Raw genomic sequence first — 20838 nt, 5'->3', positions numbered from 1 at the left:
ATAATCTGTAAATAGTTTCTTGTCTTACTGACTCGTCTTTCGCGTTAGAATATGTACAGAGGTTCTACAGCTACCTTAATTCTACACAAGAAAAACAGGGAGATACCTGGAGAGAAAGGGGTCAGACAGGGAGACACAATTTCTCCAAAGCTATTTTCTGCGTGCTTAGAAGAATTCAAGCTATTAAACTGGGAAGGCTTAGGAGTAAAGCTCGACCGCAAATATCTCAGGAACCTTCGGTTTGCCGATGACATTCTTCTATTCAACAACAATGCAGACGAGTTACAACAAGTGATTGGAGACCTTAACAGAGAGAGTGTAAGAGTGGGGTTGAATATTAATATGCAGAAGATGAAGATAATGATTAATAACCGGGCAAAGGAACAAGAGATCAGGATGGCCAGTCGGCCACTAGAGACTGTGAAGGAGTATGTTTACCTAGGTCAATTAATCAGAGGGAACCCTGATCATGAGAAGGAAATTCACAGAACAATAAAAATAGGTTGGATCGCATACGGCAGACATTGCCAGCTCCTGACTGGAAGCTTACCATTATTATTGAAAAGTAAGGTGTGCAATCAGTGCATTTTGCCAGTGAAACATGTCCAGTGCCAATGCATTTGCCAGTGCATTTCCCAGTGCATTTTGCCAGTGCATATGGGGCAGAGACTTGAAAGCAAGTTAAGGACCACGCAAAAAGCGATCGAACGAAGATTGCTAGGCATAACGTTAAGAGATAATGAGAGTGGTTTGGATCAGAGAGCGAACGGGTATAGACGATATTCTAACTGACATCAAGAGGAAAAAATGTAGCTGGACAGGTCATGTAATGCGCCGGTTAGATAACCGTTGCACCATTAGGTTTGCAGAATGGGTACCAAGAGAAGGGAAACGCAATCGAGGACGACAAAACACTAGGTGGAGCGATGAAATGAGGAAATTCGCGGGCGCTAGTTGGAATCGGTTGGCGCAGGACAGGGGTAATTGGAGATCGCAGGGAGAGGCCTTCGTCCTGCAGTGGACATAAAACAGGATGATGATGATGATGATGATGATGGGAGTGGTGGGCCCCTCCCGAAAAAAAATCCTGGGTACGTGCCTGGTGTCCTGTAAAGTTTGAAAGTCGAAGGTAGGACTGTAATCCTGAATTTCAAGCTACGTTCAGAGGCGGAGAAAAAAATAAAATATCGATTGGCGCGTTCACTATTGTGTCCTAGTAGCCGAAATTCGCCACTAAACTACGGAGGTACTTACAGCTTTCGCACAACTCAGAGCGTTTAATTTATGCAAATACTAAAATTTCCAATTTTTGAGAGCCCTAGAAGTTAAAAAAGGCCTTGCTAACTTAGTTTGCTTGCACTTATTACTAATTGTACTTAGGTTGGTGCGAACATTGATGGAAATATTTTTAGGTATCCTGACATCAGCGTTGATTTGAAGGGTGTGCCAGACAAGAAGTTGCTATTGTTTAGTGTTCCAGGTGCACAATTTATTTACCTGCCATTGTCGAAATAGTGCTGACCATCCCTGACATACTAGCCAGATGAATGAATTATTGTAATTTAATCTGGTAATGGTTATAGACTAAAAAACAGACGAGTCAAATACTTGCAGCGTCTTAGAAAGAAATCTGACAAATATACAAACTAGAGCCGGGGATTCAAGTGATATACGAAAGGAGAGGTCAGAAAATGTTTTATAAGATGCATTATCAAAAGAGCTAAAATAAACAACACATGCGAAAAAAAAAACCAATTTCTTCGCCCGAACGGTTGAGAATTGGCATAAACGACATGATATCATGCACATACATGACGACAGGTGGGTAGTTTGGTGGCAGTATAAATAATCGTTGCCGTCTCCATGCAATGGAGATAAAAATAGCCTGATGATGATTACAATTAAACACTGCGCTGTATATAAACTATTTGTCAATTCCGACGATATAAAGGTATCTGCCAGAGTGCGCTCTGCATGACATAAACGAAGCAAATTTCTAGCAAACAGCAGCAGTTATGGCGCCGTCACTAATAACTGATAGTTTTCTTATCTGTTTATAAACATATATGGGAAAACTAATCAAGTTTGCGAAATTCATAATAGCAATAACCAGTGAGCTGCAGCAACAAGAACACCGATGGATGCGGTCTTCAGGATGAAATATTTGGGGGGTGTCTTGCGAAAAAGAAAGGGCTTTCATATTTCAGCCAAGGCCTGAGGCTCAAAAGAAGTAATTCCAAGGAATGCGTTCGCCTCACCACTGTACAGGAAAATACCGTTGCGCAGTCCTTGCATTCCAAGTAAATATGACATACATGCAATAAAGGTTTTGTCATTACGACGTTAAGATTAAAGTGTTTCTCACCGATTTATTTTACTCAAGCTGGAGCACTTTGACATGAGGGGGCTTAATTCAATGTCCTTGCAGAAACATGACAGCTACCTATATTTAGCGTTATATAGCAAGAAAAAAAGAGTTCTCAACTTCTGCTTATACATATTTGCAGTGAATTAGTCGTCTTACTTAAGCTCCATTTATTTTCTTACATTCGGATTTTTTCAACCCTTATGCACTACCTTTACCTAAAAGAATACTTGCATTACTAACCTTGTATTTTTTTTCGAATTGTATTGTTGAGGCAAATTGTAGTGAATGCGTGAGCGGCTATTTGATAGTCCTTAGTGGCCTCATGTAGCTTTAGGGTGTCAGTTATTCAAAGGACCGCCCTAATGTTGAGTGCTGACAAAGAAATATTGTTTTTCTAGGCTTGCAGATGTAAGAGTATGCTTCTATAAATGATGAAAAGCAGGCTTCGGAGAAAACATAGCGAGGACAATTCGTACCCTTACCGGTAAGCACATTGCCTGATCTGAGGTACTCTCATTTGTGTTTAAGTCTTTAAAGCAATTCATCAAAGCACATAGCACACTGAGTGTGCGAATCGAAACAAGTAATTATCGTGGTTAAATGCCTTTGCCCTGTGGCAAAGGCATTTCGAATGCTAAATACATTTTTATACTTCTTATTGCATCCGTGCGGAAGTACGCTTCTGCAGACGCCTGAAGATTGTTTTAAAGAGGAGCTTACAATTTATTTATGTAATCAACAACAAAAGAGTACACTACACAAATTTTCATAGAGGCAGAAGCCAGCCAGCATAGCATCTGCTGCAAAAGAAATATAATGTACATACGCCACGTCGTATTTGCGCACAAAGAATCATACTAAACAGCAAGACACGTAGCTGCATTCACGGACGTCCCTCTTCACTTTCCCACTCGACATTCGTTGCAGTAATTTGTTGGCCCCTATGTGTACGCACGCTAACGCGTTGCTATGACTGGCCGTGTCTACAGCATACAGTGAGGGAGTCGCAAATTGTCTCGCATGCCAATACCAGCGCTACTAAGCGACGACATCGATCGATGGTATGGCGCAGACGCTAAGGAATTTCATATTCTGCCGTCGCTCTTTGACAGTGAACACAGTCTGAAGAGGAGGGAGCCAAAAGCAGCCTGGCATATAAAATTCCAGATAAAAAAGGAAATAAAGAGCATTTTCCTAAAGATGTATTGAAGAAAAAAAACGCTTGTTATAGAAGGCCCAGATTTGCTTGCAAAGAGTATTGACGCCGATATAACTGTTCTTGTTCTCGAATTGCCGCTTTAGGTGTAGGATGGGAAATATGCCGTAGCAAGGCTCGTACTATAGGCTTTAGCAAAGTCTCTATGGCGTCGCGCTGTATTTGGCCGCCATCCGTGGTTCACAAGGAGAGTAATGCCTGCTTCCACTGACATTCTGGTGTGACATTGTGTACTTCTTGATTTTTTTTTCCTTCGAGGTTAGGCGTACGACATAGAAAAAACACCAGACAAGGTGTAAATATAACTTGACATCGCAAGAGAAATTTCTCGTGAGTAAACTTCTCGGAGGAACATGAGACACATAAAGCTTTTGGCAGTTAAAACAAATGGTCTTACGCTACTAAAGCAAAATCAAGTGTAACCTGCTATCGCAAGGAAAAGCATTCTTCACAAACAAGATATGGAATGCAGTGAAGCTGCTCTGCACATAATCTCCACCGTATCTAAACACAGGCCGCACAAGCTTTGCCAGTAGCATCGGCGATGCTTCACCTTTTCGTCTCACAGTTGCCTGAACAAGCGGCTTGTATGCGTTCCATAATGATGGATGTACTTTCGTAAGCTTCACTGAAGTGCAGGTAAGTATTGAGGTCAGGATATTAGGCGTTATCATTATTACTTCTTTTGAAAACATATGCAGGCTGTTATAGCAACTAAGCCAAAGATTAAAAATAGGCAAATGGCTCGTAGCTTGACAGAACAACGGTAATGTTGTTTGCCGTCGCTTGGAGATACTCTATTTCTTTCATGCCGCCTAATTAGATAGTCTTAAATAATTACTCAACTTCCCAAATATAGTTAGAAGAAAAGCGTCAATGAGAAAATTGTATAGCGACATGAAAAACTACCAATACAGCTTTCTGCTGCTAAATGCGTAGCAGGTAAAAGTTTTTTTTTCCGTGCGTGAATGAAGCCCGCGAATACACGCAAAGTACCTCGAGCGGCCAGTCGTGCGGCAATTTTGCGTGCATGTGCGGGCTTCTTTCACGATCAGAAAAACACTTTTATGTAGCACGTACTGAGCAACAGAAACCTGTATCGGGAGTTTTTCATGTCGCTCTACAATTTTCTCATTGAATCTTTTTATCTAAGTATAATATTTGAGAAGTTGATTAATTATTCAGTTAAGACTAGTTGCCTAATTAGCCGGAATTTAAAAAATTGTTTGTGGATCTCCAAGCGATGGCAAACACCACTATCTTCGTTCTCTCTAGATACGTGGCATTTGCATATTTTTAAAACTCTGGCTGAAGTTAGCTGGGACACCCTGTATACACTAGAACGGAAAATGAAATTGAAGAGCAGGCTGGAAACTGCCACCGGAAAGGGCGCAACGCCTGTTAACTGTTGAGAAAGGAGACAGAAACATAGAAACGGAACAGATGAAGAGGGGAAGGTGAAAGAATGAGCCAGATGACCACTCTGAAAGAGACTTTTTATAATGTCAGTTGCTCTCCTGAAGCCTCTGTCTGGTTGTCTTATTTTTCTTTTCGAATGCTTAATAACGTTCCCGCCCCATGTTCGCGGTCGAGGCTTCCCTCGTGTCGCTAGAGCAGAGCTGCTAAGTCTAAGGTTGGCTGTGCGAACGTGTGCAAAGGTTTATTGTGAACGTCTTGCTGTTGCTGCGATACACTTCCGCATCTGATATTGATGTGTCCCGCTTTCAATGGGCTGCGCAAGTCGCTAGTGAGGCACTCTCACCACCTTCGCTTGCTGTGTACGTCACTCGACGAATGTTTGTACCCCAGTGCTCTGCGTCGCGATGCAATCAGGCTCATCGCGCTCTACTTAATTGTCTAAAAGTAACTAACCGAATTTCACGTTCGTACCCTAGTTCTGTTTTCGGGTGTAGGGACCTCACATACTATTTCTTCTATTTCGACATCCTTTCGTGCTATGACTTGCAGTGACCGGCTCTTCTGTGTGTAATCTGTACTATCTGTGTAGCACTGCGCTCTTTGAGAGTGGTCATTTGCATATTTTTAAACTCTGGCTAAAGTTAGCTGGGACACCCTGTATACACTAGACAGGAAAAGGTAAGTGAAGAGCACGCTCTCAACTGCCACCGGAAGGGGCGCAACGCCTGCTAACTCTTCAGAAAGGAGACAGAAATATAGAAATGGAATATAGGAAGAAGGGAAGGGGAACGAAGGTAAGAAAGAGCCAGAGAAGCGGATATCGCAGCAAAGGATCGACCCTGCGTCTTCGTGCGCTGCACCTCAATGCTGATGACACTTAGCCAACGCAGAGCACGAAAAAACTCTGAAATTACGAATATATTTCACCGCTTCGTTCAGTAAGCAACTTGCACGCAGCATGCCATATGGTGGATTAAATCTTTCTCTAGACCCCACGAGGTTCGCGCGCTTATAGACGTGCAAATAGACGTGTGAAATCTTTTCGTGTAAAGTATGTGTTTGCATGAGGTTGCTTCTCTACTGTACGCACGTTTTCTCTCTCTCACTTTTTTTTGTAGGGTAAGGCAGCAAGATTGCGCTCTGGAATTTGAACGGATGAATTGTTTGCCTCGCCACTGTAGCACGAAGATCAAAGTGGGTCCAATAATGGGTTTTTTACATTTTTTTTACTTTTTATTGTGCGTTCATGCCTCCCTTGGTTGGATGATAACATTTACCTTTTTCGAGCCTTCTTCCACTTTGCAGGCTTCGGGAGAACAGTTTTGCTATGTTCTAGAAATTATGCAAATTGCAATCGTTGCGCCTCACATATTTTCAGCACACTTCTCGTGACAGTGCTATTTGTGAGAACCAACGAACCACCTGTGCACTGCCGCACCGACGTTTGATGAGCTACATCTACTTTATTTCGGTGTATCCGGGGATAATGAGCCAGCATGTCAAACTTAGGCCGAGAGAACTACAAAAATGATGCGGACTTACAGCGAGGGTGTGGGCAGAGCGTGAAACAGAATTCACGGTATAAACTCGTGTTTGATAAACAAGCGCTTTACACTAATTAATAAACCATGGCGAAAAGCCTGCTTGAAGGAGCTACCATGTGGTTCCTCAAAAAAAGTAGGGCAAATCGCCGGCCAATGTTTACACATCGTGTCAGAAAATAAGAGGCTGCCATAGCACGGCGAGCTCAGATGGCATATTCTTTCAATACGCTATTCCGCGAAATTAATTACGTATTTGTGTGATATGCAAACATTCAAACTGGCCGTCATCGTTTCCGTGTTTATATTTAAACAGAAGGCCACTGTAATTAGCGAAGTCTCGGCATTTTCGGGCGTCAACGAGATAAGCACTTATGAGTGACTGTTTTTGCAGGAGCCCGTTGCGACACCGTTTACAAATAAGCTCACTCATAGTGTCAAGAAATAAGAGACTGTCACTGCACGGCGAGATAATGCGGCACACTTTACCGATACGCTCTTCCGCGAAATTAATTAGATATTTGTGCGATAGACAAACATTCAAAGTGCTCGTCATCGCTTCCACGTTTACATTTAAAGAGAACGCCACTGTGATTAGCAAAGTGTCTGCATCCTCAAGCGTCTGCAAGATAAGCACATCTGAGAGACTGTTTGTGCAGGAGCACGTTGCGACAACGTTTACAAATAAGCTTACACATAGCATCAAGAAACAAGATTGCCATGGCATGGCGAGCTCAGACGGCATATTTTGCCGATACGCTCTTCCGTGAAATTATTTGCATATTTGTGTGATAGGCAAATATTCAAACTGACCTTCATTGTTTTCCTGTTTATATTAAAAGAGAAGGCCACTGTCATTAGCGAAGTCTCGGCATATTCAGGCGTCGGCGATATAAGCACTTGTGAGCGACTGTTTGTGCAGGAGCCCGTTGCGACACCGTTTACAAATAAGCTTACACATAGCGTCAAGAGATAAGAGACTGTCATTGTATGGCGAGCTCAGACGACATATTTTGCCGATACGCTCTTCCTCGGAATTAATTACGTATTTGTGTGATACGGAAATATATCACCTGGCCGTGATCGCTTCCATGTTTATATTTAAGAACACAGCCGCTATCATTAGCGGAGTCTCAGCATTTTTGGGCGTGAATGAGAAAGACTGTTGATTGTCTGTTTGTGTAAGAGCTCGTTTCAGCACAGTTTGCAAATAAGACTATGGTGGTTGATTTTATGGTAGAGCTCATGAAACACTCCTAACTGTATTTCTAAGTTGGAAATGTGAAATGAAAGAAGAATGCATATCTATGTTCAAAGGAGAACGTAATTGCTATTCAAACAACGATAGTTTGCCATACGGCAACGAGCATGTCCTGGTTTCGCGAACGCGAGATTACATCTCGAGTAGGAACAAATATTTATTTTCTGGCAAATTCTACTGCATGATATCATAAAAACAATGCCAGTACTCAGCACAACAAAATATAGCTGACGAAGTACCCTTGACTGCTATGGCAAAAAACTCAATGCGGAAAAATATAACTTCAATGTTGACAAATTCACCTAAGAACGCGAGAGAAATTATGAAAGCAGCGCATAGAGAAAGCGAAGTGAAAAATTAATTATCAAGCCTCCTTTTGTCTCTAATAGAACAAATTGTGGTTTTTAAAAGATTGAATTGTTTTTAAACTTGTATCGTGCCTTAGATAGATCTCACAGATTTCACACGCTTTTTAGTTGTTGTTTTTGGCCGCGCGTGTTTTTTTTTCCAACATGACAAAGCTCACGTTTCGCTTTTTTTAGCTTGTTGTAGCCGACTGGTTCTGACGTATCTAGGGTCTGGGTATCTTGTAACCACTTTCAGGAGTAAAGTGGTTAGTTAGGTGACTTGTAGATATCGTATAAACCTCGAAATGATACCGAATGACCCCTATCTATTCTGGGAACACGTAGAATTATAGTCAGCAGATAAGAATATTTTAAAGAAGAGTATAGTTACCCGTAAACGTCTTGGCATGTGAGTGCCAGTGTCGCTGTTGCGAACTGGCACATAACTGAACTGCCACGCCTTACACCAGATGGCACTAAGAGGCCGAGTTCAATAGGGAACCTACATGCAACAGAGCTTGCATGCATGCTCCCTAGAGCTCTAGATGGTAGAGAACTGACAGCCGCCTGCCGCACGAGTGAGTTGCACATGCCTTGGGCGTGTGTTTTGCAGAAACCGTAAACTATTAGGAGTAATAGGCCATAAGTATTAGAGTATCGTTAAAGAGCAGCAAGGAAAATTGTGCGCCAACATCTCCTTATATCATATCAATAAAAAAAGGGGGGGGGGCGCATACCCGAGTGTCAAAGGGTAAAAAAAAAAACAGGGTGAACAAGATGGCGGCGGTAAACAACACAAGGGTGCCATGATTTCAGATGAAATACCATGCAAACTAGATATGCAAATCATTAATAAGGAACATGAAGAGGCTTAAAGGGACCCAATATAGATGTATGTTCTAGATTTATACTCCTTTACTTAAATGATAGCGTAAACGTTTCATGACGTATCAATATGGTTCTATACGAAAATGACAGAAACGTCTTTTTTCCTGATGTCGATATACATAAATTTTCTATAGAGGCAGTCCATCGTTGGGAAAAGCAAACAGATTAATACTAGGAAGAAAATTTCAACTATAAGCACGTAAAACAAGCGACTCGCTCCTCAAACCAAGAGCAATTTCATTGGCACCCAACTTAACTATGACTTTCCACAATGCTACTATTAAACAGTAGCCAAAATAAAATTGTTAGGTATTTTATTTAATGGCTATATTTCATGATCACCACACATCGATTATATAAGAACAGGTCACTAGATCGCTCGGTGTCTTCAATTAATTAAGACATTATCTTATTCTACCTGCTAAGCGCCAAATTTATTACCCACTCGTGCGTTCACGCATAACATACTCCTCCTTAATGTAGTTATCAACGACGGAAACGTTTTATATATCCTACAGAAATGGGTGCCGTTCGAGCAATTGGTTGCATTCAAAAGTAAGAAAATATTATTCCTTATTTCAAAACTATAAAATCTTATCAATAAAGCAAACACATATGTACATATTATGTTTAGAAATTATATGTCAGCACCGCACAAACATTACTCATTTCAAAACCAATACCATAATAAGCACACGCAACACTAACAAAGAAAACCACTCACGTATAAGAATAGAGCGCATACTAATTACAGTGTTGAATTATAGTCCTCTAAAATACAGCCTCTTAAAGCAGGACCATTTTCTGAAGACACCAGAATGGGACGTTTCACCAATGAGACATAGAAAAGGTTTCTTTGATGTATGAAACGTTCTGCTCAGAAACAGTGTATTTGTAAGTGTTTCGGTTATCATGCTGTCAAGAGTCTCTTGTGTGCAATATAGTCTACATCCATTTATATTGAAGTAATGCTGCGTGTCTATGGTAAAGATATTATTCTATGTATTGTATTCCGTAGTTTGCTTTTCCGTCTTTTATGCGTTCAGCGCTTACTACCATTGCCAGACTATAACATTTTCCCCAGCTTTGTGTTTACGACTGTATTACAAATGCGCGAAGTGCGTTAGGTTTACGAGATTTACCTGCTCTTCAACACACATGCGCAGCTTGTACGTTTCTCGACCAACAGGTTAGGAGAAGTTGCCGCTGCTGTCCTGGCGGCAAGGCCAAGTCTTCTAATCTAAAACCGTTTGCCATGTCTCCAAACAGAGTTCATTAAGCTCTCTTGAATAAAGGATGAAATGAACGAAACCAATTAAGTTTACCGTGGAATCACTTGGACCACAACGTATGCTGACGTTCTTTAGTGTCGGCACTTGTATAACCCTTCCTTTCTTTTTTTCAGTTTTTGTTGATTGTCGTGTCACCCTCATCGTCATGCATCATCAGCGGTAATCGCACCACGCGCGTGGCTGCAGTGACTTTGTTTTTCGCTCCGAAAAAAAAAAAAATGTACGGATCACGGCACGGCTCGTTGACGACCATCACGTGTTCCTACGTGGATAACTGTGAAAAGAAAAAAAAATTCAGTAAGATTGTTCGTTGGGTTCTTGCTTTCTTTGTCAGAAATATTGTGGCGCTAGGTGCAATTAGTCTAAGTAATCAATAAAAATTATTTTTTTTTAGAACACAAACGTGTATCATCATTGAAACTCAGGATGGAAAGGGTTTCTCGTTCTTTTTTCCGTCTAAAGTCACTTCTATACCTCATTTGCCACGTGGAAAAAGATTTGAATGGAGAATACATTTATAAAAGTAAGCACTCTGCGAAACTAACCCAGAAAAAAAATTTGTTCCTTGTTAATGCAAAATATATTGACGTTATTACACATGTTGAAACTTTTTTTTAATTTAGTGTGCGAACCTCAGCGCAGGCACGTTAGTGTGATGTCATGAATTTCGAAGTAAGATTTGGACATAGGTAGTCATGGATAAATCAATGATCCTGAAATTTAGCACGCCGACATTCCTTTTTTTTGCTTTTTCTTTAATGGAATACTTTAGAAATAGCACTGGTGCGCTGTTTCATTCAGTCATCCTTGCAACAGAGCACTGCGGTCTACACCCGTCTGATTGGTCGAGAATGCCATTTGACACGCGCAGTCCACCTTTACGCGTACAACATTACCTACGTCCGAACAGACGCGGTCAAAAATTGGAGACGTGGTGGCGAGCTAGAGCCGAAAATCCAAGATGTCTTCGTCATGCGGCTTTCGTTATTGGGTCGTTACTGGCTTACCGAGCCGTTTATTTTTACCAGACTGAGACTGACTTCTGTGTTTTCGGATGTACAATTTTCTAATACAGTTCAAACATATTTTTGTTCCTCTTTGTATCGCTTTTAAGCGGAAACGCATATTGGAACTTTTTTCAGCAGTGAAGGAAGCATACCGGGGAATGCCTACTAGGTAATGGAATTTCCCCTCGTTCATCACAGCACGCATATTTGCATTTCACGCACAGTTGGCCGCTTCCGCGCAGCGCGAGATATTCTTGTGCCGTAGCAGAGAGCGGACGCGGCTGAAATTCCGCAATCCACCCCCCTCTTTCAGCGGCGTCTTGTATCGGCCTACCAGCCAAACGCGGATCCATATTGGCCGCCAAAATTGGCCCCCATTTAATTATAACTACCCTCCGCTTTATGGGAAACAGGAGCTGGGATTCTTCAAGCCACAGCCGTCGAACAGCAGAGAGCGTCGTTCCGTGTATCTGTGCGGTGCAAAGGCACGCGCGAAACTGATTCTACACTGAGTAAACGCAACGTATGCCAGAAGTGGAAATTATGAAATTCTTGTTTGGCCTGAGTGATGGGATCTCTGCAGGATGACGCCAGATGGCAGTGGTATTTCGAGACGTATTCCAGCGGAGCTAGAAACGTGTTCGCTGGAGGATATTGCAAAATATTCACGTCGTGCCATATAGTGAAATCTGAGCGCTGTGGACACTGGTTCCATAACTCTTTCGTTACGGCGAGAAAATGTTCGTTTTTTATAGATCTCGGGAAAAAGTTATTCACCACTACAAATATTAATTTATCACATAACGCAGGATAGCATAGTGTGCATAATAAAGTGATGTTTCCGAAAACATGTTGCCAAGGAAAAAAATTATTAGTTAAAACTAAATTTCTAGAAATCGCCATTTTTGATGCCAGTTGATAAAAACAATGAAAACATATCTACAAAAACAGTAGTATCCAAGTAAATTGAGAATATACATTTGAAAAATAAGTAACCAAGAAATGTCTGAAAAAATAAATGCTCAGTAAACCGCGGTTCTTTGGATGCAAAAAAGAAACAAAGACCAGTTCATCACTCAAGCCATGCTGTGAAGCAGTCCCTGGATTTTGTGAAGCGTAGGTGCACTTCGCACTTTCCCTACAACGGACCTGGCTTTTCTTCAAGTTTGTGGTCTTGGTAACACATTTTGCAGTTCCACCTTTTGGGCATCTTCTGAGGACGGTCCGATGAGTAGTCCAAGGAACGTACTTCACCAGTTCGTCAAGAGTCATGCACGTCTCCCAGGATCGATCGCTTTCAGCGTAGCTGGGCGACCGGTCAAGATTATGCATCCAAGCATACCTGTTTGCATTTTTGCAAGTTGTCTTTATCACCTCTGCAGTGCAGAAGAGTCAAAAGAAATCAGACACCATTGTAAATTGTCTTGCGCTGGTCCGTAGGGCTGGGCCGGGATGTGCTACGGGCGGCCTTCTTGGCGTGAAGGGAAGTTTCTTTACTGCCGACGGCAGCAAATCATAACCAAACGAAGTATGTACCCTGAAGATAATCAGCATGCAGAGTTTTCAGGTGGTGCCAAAAGATCTACCGATAAGCGCACACAAGGAAGGAGATCGCTCAAGGCCGTAAAAGAATCTCGACGGCAAACAGCCGTGGACGTCCCATGCGGACTCAAAACATAGTCGCCGTCAGAGCTTGAATCTGTTTTACTGTCATCTTCGGGTTCATAACTCGAGTCCTCGTAGCTAAATGGAAGTGTGCGGGTGACATAATTTCGAGCACGACGCTTTTGTGGTGACGCAGCCACGCAGGACGGCGTTATGGGAGCTACTTTGATAACGGCGCAGTTACATGGCAGCGTCCCTTGCCGGGATTTTACGAGAGAAGCGAAACCTAAGCTCTTGGAAACTGGTTGAAAATGCCAGGCCTACAGGTTCGATATGTGGCGGACCTTCAGAAATACGCTGTGGCGGAATAAAACCACTCGGACTCTGAACCAAATCTGACTATTCTACAGTTGCTGTCGTTTTCGGTTATTTATCACCGCTCGGAACGGTCGGATGACAAAGCCAGGAATATAATTTGATTCTTGACTTGCTGGGGGTCATTTGATTATAAATTTTTGATGCTAGTGCAGCGTAATCGTGAGCAGCGTGTGTTTTATGCGAAGCATACACACTAAACATTTTAACACCCTTAAGGGTGTAAATCAGTTTGTCGCCAGACGAACACCCTAAGGGTGCTGTTGTCTACACCCTACAGTTGGGGTGCCACTATAGCACCCTAAAGGAAGGGTGTCCAGCAAAATAAATTTAGGGTGTAAGGCTGCTCATCCAAATTAACACCCATCTGTGTGGGTGTTGGAAGGGTGTAGACCCTTTTATTTCTAGCGTGTATGGAAGGCAGATTCGGCAGTACACGCCTTCAATTACTACTATGTACAGCGATCCATGCGCAACTACTGCGTGTGCCAGAAGGTTCAAGTTCGGCTACAAAACGCACTGTTGAACAGCCGGCCTTGAAGCTTCGATGGGCATACACAAAACCTATACGTCTGGATCACATTACATATTAGTAATTCATGGTGTATATTGGAAAACCTGTCTTCGCTGCACAAATACAACCTAGCAAACTTGGACACTTTTGAGCATGTATATCAACACCAAGGTTATCACGATTTCCATATCCAAATAACATGCAACACAGACTGGTAAGATATATGCTGCATTTTCAAGAAAACGCAAATATATTTATTGCATGCTGCAATACAGAGTACAACATATACATAAATCACATGAAATATAAACATGCACAATCACCAAACACATCGGTAAGTACAAGAACATGTACATTCCCCACAAAGGTACCTAAAATATATGTATTGACCAAATCTGTTATTAGAGAAGAAACTATGTATAGCGGCACTGAAAGAGCCTGGGTTGATTCGCAGTGTTTTGGGCCACATAAAGGAATAAATCTTTAGTATTAGGCTCCAGTGAACGAAAATTCAAGTTTTGATGCCTTAAGAAAAGGCATATTGCAAAGGTGAATTAGGGAAGCAATTGAAATGCAGAGCAAACGCACAAGAAAGACACCTGTTATTTTGTACACTAATGTAATCGCAAAGCATTATGAAAAGTTTGGAAAGTCGATGTAAAGCATAACTGGCCAACATTTTTCAGACTGAAAGAATACTTTCCAAGCATAGACATGCTTTAAGTGAGGTTTATGCCAGGAGCCTTATTGCTAATTTTCTATTTCCAACAAGATTACTTGAGCACAAAAAATACGTAGAATTTTTTAGCGCCTACATAGTTTGTCCTCTTTTGTGAAATGAGAGTTCTCTGGGCTAAAGGTGCTGTGTAGCGGTTTTTCTAACTACAATACCAGTTTCTATAAATTTTTGTTTTGTAACTCTAAGGCACTGGTACATATACAATATGTAGTTTGAAAATAGGTTCTTTGCTTACTATGAATCAAAAGAGTGCATATTCCACATCTACTAGTGCCTGGGTGCAAAGTGCAGCAGGAGGCCTGATAAAAACAAACCACTGTTGATTAAACGCTTTTGCTGAGCACAAAATGTGGACAGTGTTTTAAAATACATAGTAAATTTCTAAATTATTTGCACTTAGATGCAGTAATTCAAGATTAAGGCATGCTATAGCATGTGAGCATGCAAATTAGCAAATATGGTTTAATAAATTAGCCATACTCTGGTTACTAAAAGAACACAGGCATAGGCAGTCATGCAAAAGTTCAAGTTAAATATCACACTGTTAACGTTTGCCAGCAAATGGTCATATCAAACATTATAATTATACTGAACAAGGGTAGTTCCTTGGGATAGTTTGCAATTAATGAGATAAAATTACGTACAGCTTGAATGACAAGAACTGCGAGAGATGACAGACTGCACTGACTTCCAACAATATTTAATTACGTTGCCACATCGAGTATATTTGCACAAAAGCGGGCAAGCGCAGAATATGAGTCACAAGGGGTGTCTAACAGCAAGTGACTGTACTAAGAACATCGTCCTTTGAAAAAATAAACATTAGAATTTCTATCTGTTGAGATACAAGACTTCACTAGGGGTCAGCACGATAGAGGGGTCACTAACGCACACACTAACCAGTTTTCTAGTGAAATCTGCTTCTATAGTTTCCCGGATGACCTGTCTCACTAAAGCTTCCATACCTTCAAAGAGGGGCATGCAGCCGCAGTCCCAGCAATGGATGCCGAAGTGGCCTTGAACAGTGTTATGGACGTTGTTATCGTGCTCTCCTAAATGATTGTTTAGGCGCCTGCCTGTCTGTCCAACAAAGTCAAATGAGATATTGTGAAGCTTTGCCTCCTTAACAGCCTCAATAAATCTTGCTCACAAGAGATGCAACATAGCGTTGCTGCACAGGCTGATTGCCTTTCTTGGGTTGGCTACCCTTTGGCCTTAATTTCAGCCATAGCGGAACAGCTTCTGAAGTGCACAAAACATGATGAGCACGCTCGGTCAAGGAACCAGCCGGTTGAAAGACACAGGTTTGCAGTGCTACCGTATGTTCATGATGTCTCCCATAGGCTAAAAAAGATTAGGGGACCTGCAGAAATCACAGTCCTTTTCTCAGCCCCGGAAAAGCTGGCAAGGCTCTGTAAGTGTGTAAACGCGCCTAAATCACGTCAGAGTTGTTGCTCTGCCGAGCACAGAAAACGTTTTGCGATGTGTGCAATGAATGTGGTTTCCCAAATTCCAATTTTGAGGCAGTAAATATATTGGACAGATAGGCAGGCGCCTAAATCATCGTTTAAGAGAGCACTATAACAACGTCCATACCACTGTTCAAGGCCACTTGGGCATTCATTGCCGGGACTGCAGCTGCATGCCCCTCTTTAAGATACGGAAGTTTTAGTGAGACACAGCTCACCCGGTAAATTATTGAAGCTGATTTCAGCAGAAAACTGGGTAGTGTGTGCGTTAGTGCCCCCTCTATCACGCTGACCCCTAGTGAAATTTCGTATCTAAACAGATAGAAATTGTGATGTTTTTTGTTTCAAGTGACCATGTTCTTTTTACAATGACTTGCTGTTAGAACACCCCCCTTGTGTCTGGCTTTGATTTTCTGCGCATGACCCCTCTGTGTATACACACACGATGTGGCAACGCAATAAAATATTGTTGAAAGTCAGTGGAGTGTGTCTCTCGCAGTCCTTGTCCTTCACGCTGTACGTCATTTTTTATACTGAATAGCCAATATTGATTCAAAATTAGAAAAATATAGTACACATCTGAGCTGCAAAAATGCAAGTGATGCAGCAAATGGCCTTTAGCTTTCCAAAAGAAAAAGAAATGTTCACGGTTAACCACGAGGTGCAGGGACTCCATTCTCTGAGCATCTTGACCAATAAATGCAGCGCATGGCATTGCTGGAATCTTGCAGCCTGCATTAGCACAATAAGAAGAGAATCATGAGAATTCAGTCCGTGCAATTACACATGTACTTTGCGGAAAATTTGATAAAGCAACAAGCTCCTCAAAGTAACAAACTTAATTAATGTGACTGGGCAGAATGCACCGCTCAAGCAACTGGGCAAGACAAGTGAAAGGTAGGAGAAGTTTCTATTTTGCAAATTAAGGAATTGCATGTTACTGTGAATGCTAAACCACTATGTCATGGTGAACACAAGGCACATACAGCAGCAAAAACATAAATTTACAGTAGCCTTTTCACCATAGAAAATAAGAGTGAATAAAGTTTAAAGACTACCAATGACATCTCTCAACAACAGACATTTGTCCAAGAGTGTGTATGTTACCTTAATACAAAATTGACATTATGAAATCTGCAATATATCTGCATTACACTTTATAAGTAGTGCAGGTGAGAAGCTTACGGGATATTGCACATTAAGAGTGAAATGCACAAGGCATTAAAAAATGACTGTTTTTACACAACATTATTACACTAGGAGACAAAGAGAACTGTTTTACAGAGATTGCACACAAAATGAAAATGAGGGAATCCCCACTGGCATTCTCATTTGCCCTGCAATACATGCATCCAGCCCAACAATATCCAACTCTCCAATGCGGTTTAGTAGACACTTTCTGAATCCTAAAATTTATCGTGTATTTCTTATTTACTAATTTAGTAAGAATGGGCATTTTGGCATACTTTCCTCGAAAATTTAGCATGTGTTGTCAACCATTTTTCTTAGAGCACGCCCCCTTCTTTCAATGGGTTAGCTTGGCAATGCACTGACAAGTAGTATTCCCTTATTTAAGCTTACGATCCTTCCTCATTCTCCCACTTCATGCTCTAAACTGTGATGCCACTCCGATGCAGTGTATGTTAATCTGTGACTATTTACATGGTCCTTCTTTCTGTAGCCTCTCAACTAGAGCCTGAAATTTCTTGTCTCCTAGAACATTCGTCTTTCTTGCCCAAAACATATTGCACGGTTACCCCTCATAGGGGGGGAGGGGGGTACTGTATATGAGTTTTCACATATTCAATGAACCTCAGAGACAACCATTTCTCATCCTGTGTTGCTACTATCCGCATGAGTCACAATGGTTGTAAATTGGCTACCTGCCCTCTCTCGCTTAAAAGTACATTTTGCATGTGGAAAATAACCACAAGCATCACATTTCATTGAATGAGTGCTCCTGTGCATGTTTTTTTTTTCCGTCCTGTAATGGCTAAGTTCAACATGGTCAAGTTGTTTGAAAACTGTCTAGCCTCAACCAATACTTTGTGTAGTTTCAAAATTATGATACATTCATTTTTCAAAACTTGTCCCAAATTAAGCATGAGACATTTTCATGATGCAAATGAGGTAAGGTTGTGCTCAGAGACTATGATAGGCCTGCTATATCATGCTAAACTATGTGAAATGAAATATGCTTGCAATTTTCGTGAGCAGCTAGCTCAGTATAATTAGGCACATTACCTGCGGAAACATTTTTATACCGCTCCCGAGAGGTCCTGGTTTTTTGTAATTTCTTCAAATCCCGTGCAGTCTAGATTGCAATCCGGTGCATTTTGATTTTGATATTGTATTCAAAATAAAAACAGCTGAAATTTTAAGGTTTTGATAATTATATGGGAATAAATTAAAGGTAGAAGAGTGTAATGCAATGAGCAAATAACAAGCTCATTGCAGAGAGTAAACAAATATTCCTTTCCTGCAAATAAATTGGTAGCAGGAAGGTCATACGAAATTAGCAGTTAATGCACAATAAAGAATATGATGCTACAATGCCCCGGCATTCTGTGAATATTCTTGCACAAAGAAAATCCTCATTATGAAAGACCATCAAGAAAATGCAAATGTATACTTTGGATCAGCAGTCATGCCTGCAGTATGCACTGTACCATCGGCAATATTTACAACCACCGACAACTGCACATCATATCAAGCTTAGGTGGCCAAGGAGCCCGAGTTTTAAATTATAACTTGACTTATTATATTACACTACACAACTATATCTACTTACAATGTTGTCTTCTCAACCGCTTTCAAGAAGACGTTAACCATCTGTCTGAAGGCGAACGCAAGTGGCTTGCTCTTGATGGGGGGCGCCAAGGCTGGGCATTGTCAAATCGCTGCTACCATCTGCATGACCTGCGAGAAACAACGCTCTAAGTACAAGATAAACAAATGCTATTAGAGCAAAAGACAAGATCATTGGCAATGAGCCTCGTTTTGGTTTGCACGAGAAAAGCCAAGAATATGGACTTTGTGCTGCTTACTGAAGAAGAAGCAAGCCTCCTTCCAGATGTTGCAGTCATGCATTAAGATTGTCACACAGCTATATGCTTGTATGCTGCTGTCGCCAGTACGCCAGTATGCTTTGAAGTTTATTATTTCAAGTTAAATTGATTATTGTGTTTTCTTGCCAATTCTTGGCAAACAGACCAGCAATGAAATAGCTCACTTACACACATACTCCCTTTTGAGGAGAGAATTCACACACACGCACGCATGCATGGCCGCACGCACACACGCGCGCACACACACACACGCACACATGCTTCTACCACATGAGCAGCTTCCTGTGCTTGACACACATACATTTTTTTTATCCTGTGTCACTCCTACTGCTAAGGCATAAAAAATCCTTTGTGTTACCAACCCCAAACTCCTCAACCTACACCTCCAGCTTAAACACTTTCTCGAGAGCCAGGGCAAGCCTTCTAGCTTCCCCAGTGCTCCAAACTGTAGTTACGAATTTCAATAGGGATATAGGCGACAGCTCTTGAAGGGCATGCAAATTACCCGGAGACCTAAAGCTTATATATGATACCTCTAAAGCACAACACTTCAAATTTTCGATATTCATTAAAGCTCCTGAAGACAATTGCTATATACGTAGAACGTCTCGAATAACCTGCCGCTAACAATTTCAGCGGTTGTCTGCATCAAAAGAAATGTGGGCTAACGGGAAATCCACGTCTTTAAGATCGGAATTATTGTAATGGCGAAACACACTACGAGATTTCTTAATCATTTATTTATGCTCTGGATGTAACGTTCCTTTCACAATAAAAAACAAGGATATCGATTCATCAGGGCATGGGAGGAAAAAGGACGAAGCGTATACTTGGCGCCTTCCCACTGGTCCTCCCGAGAAACGGCGCCTCATACAGCAGTTGTCCAGGGTGGCTTGAAACCAAACTCGGCTTTCAGGCGGGAACACTCGCTGCACCAAATCGGAAGAGTTTTATTGCGAGTAAAACTCTACCGGCCTCATGCAATACATACGCACGCACACAAAACGCATCCACACGCACACACAAGTATACGCACTCTCAAAGCGCAGACACAAAAGCGCGCACGCGCACATTGATGAACACAAACAAGCACACATACATGCATGCAGGCAGACACGCTAACACGTGCACGCACACACATCGACCCACAGACAACACACTCACAAAACACGTACGCACTAGACACGCGCAAACACGCCGGCCCATACAAACCGGCATGTACTGAACGCACGCACGCGCGCGCGCGCACACGCACACACACACGCACACACACACACACACACACACACACACACACACACACAAAGCGAGCTGAGCTGAGCGCACACACGCACGCACGCACACACAAATCAAGCCGAGCGCGAGCACGCGCACACGCACAGACAAAGCGAGCCGATAAAATGCTGAAGGCGTCCGGCAAGCAGCAACAGCAGCACGCGACCGCATCAGGGAGAACCAATACCGCGCCGGTTCCTTCGAAAGGTGGCTAAGCCAGTCCTTTTCTACGCGACGCAAAAGTGGTCGACCACATTTAACTGAAGTGCGAAAGACCGCATTACAAGCAGCCACGCTGAACGCACAAGAGAATCACATCAATGAACATTCAAGCGCTGAGAAACAAAGCGTAACTATGCAGGCGCACCACGCCCGATGTAAATTTGACAAACATTAGTCAAACGGGACGGGATCGAGGTAGTTAACTTGCCCTAGTAGGAGTGCAGGTGATCTT

At 42.0% G+C, this 20838-nt stretch overlaps 1 protein-coding gene and 1 long non-coding RNA gene across 19 annotated transcripts in view; both read right to left on the bottom strand.

Moving 5' to 3' along the window:
* The window catches only part of LOC135921341 (uncharacterized), a 1279318-nt gene that overhangs the window by 954348 nt on the left and 304132 nt on the right, over positions 1 to 20838 (bottom strand). The window lies entirely within an intron of this gene.
* LOC139049843 (uncharacterized) lies at positions 16475 to 20347 on the bottom strand. Its single transcript, XR_011508608.1, has 3 exons — positions 19940 to 20347; positions 18833 to 18960; positions 16475 to 16773 (listed from the first exon to the last, which is right to left on the bottom strand). It is a non-coding gene; the product is annotated as an uncharacterized lncRNA (long non-coding RNA).

The sequence above is a fragment of the Dermacentor albipictus genome, chromosome 9 (assembly GCF_038994185.2).
Source record: "Dermacentor albipictus isolate Rhodes 1998 colony chromosome 9, USDA_Dalb.pri_finalv2, whole genome shotgun sequence".
Lineage (NCBI taxonomy): Eukaryota > Metazoa > Arthropoda > Arachnida > Ixodida > Ixodidae > Dermacentor > Dermacentor albipictus.
This window is presented reverse-complemented; position numbering and strand designations above follow the sequence as displayed.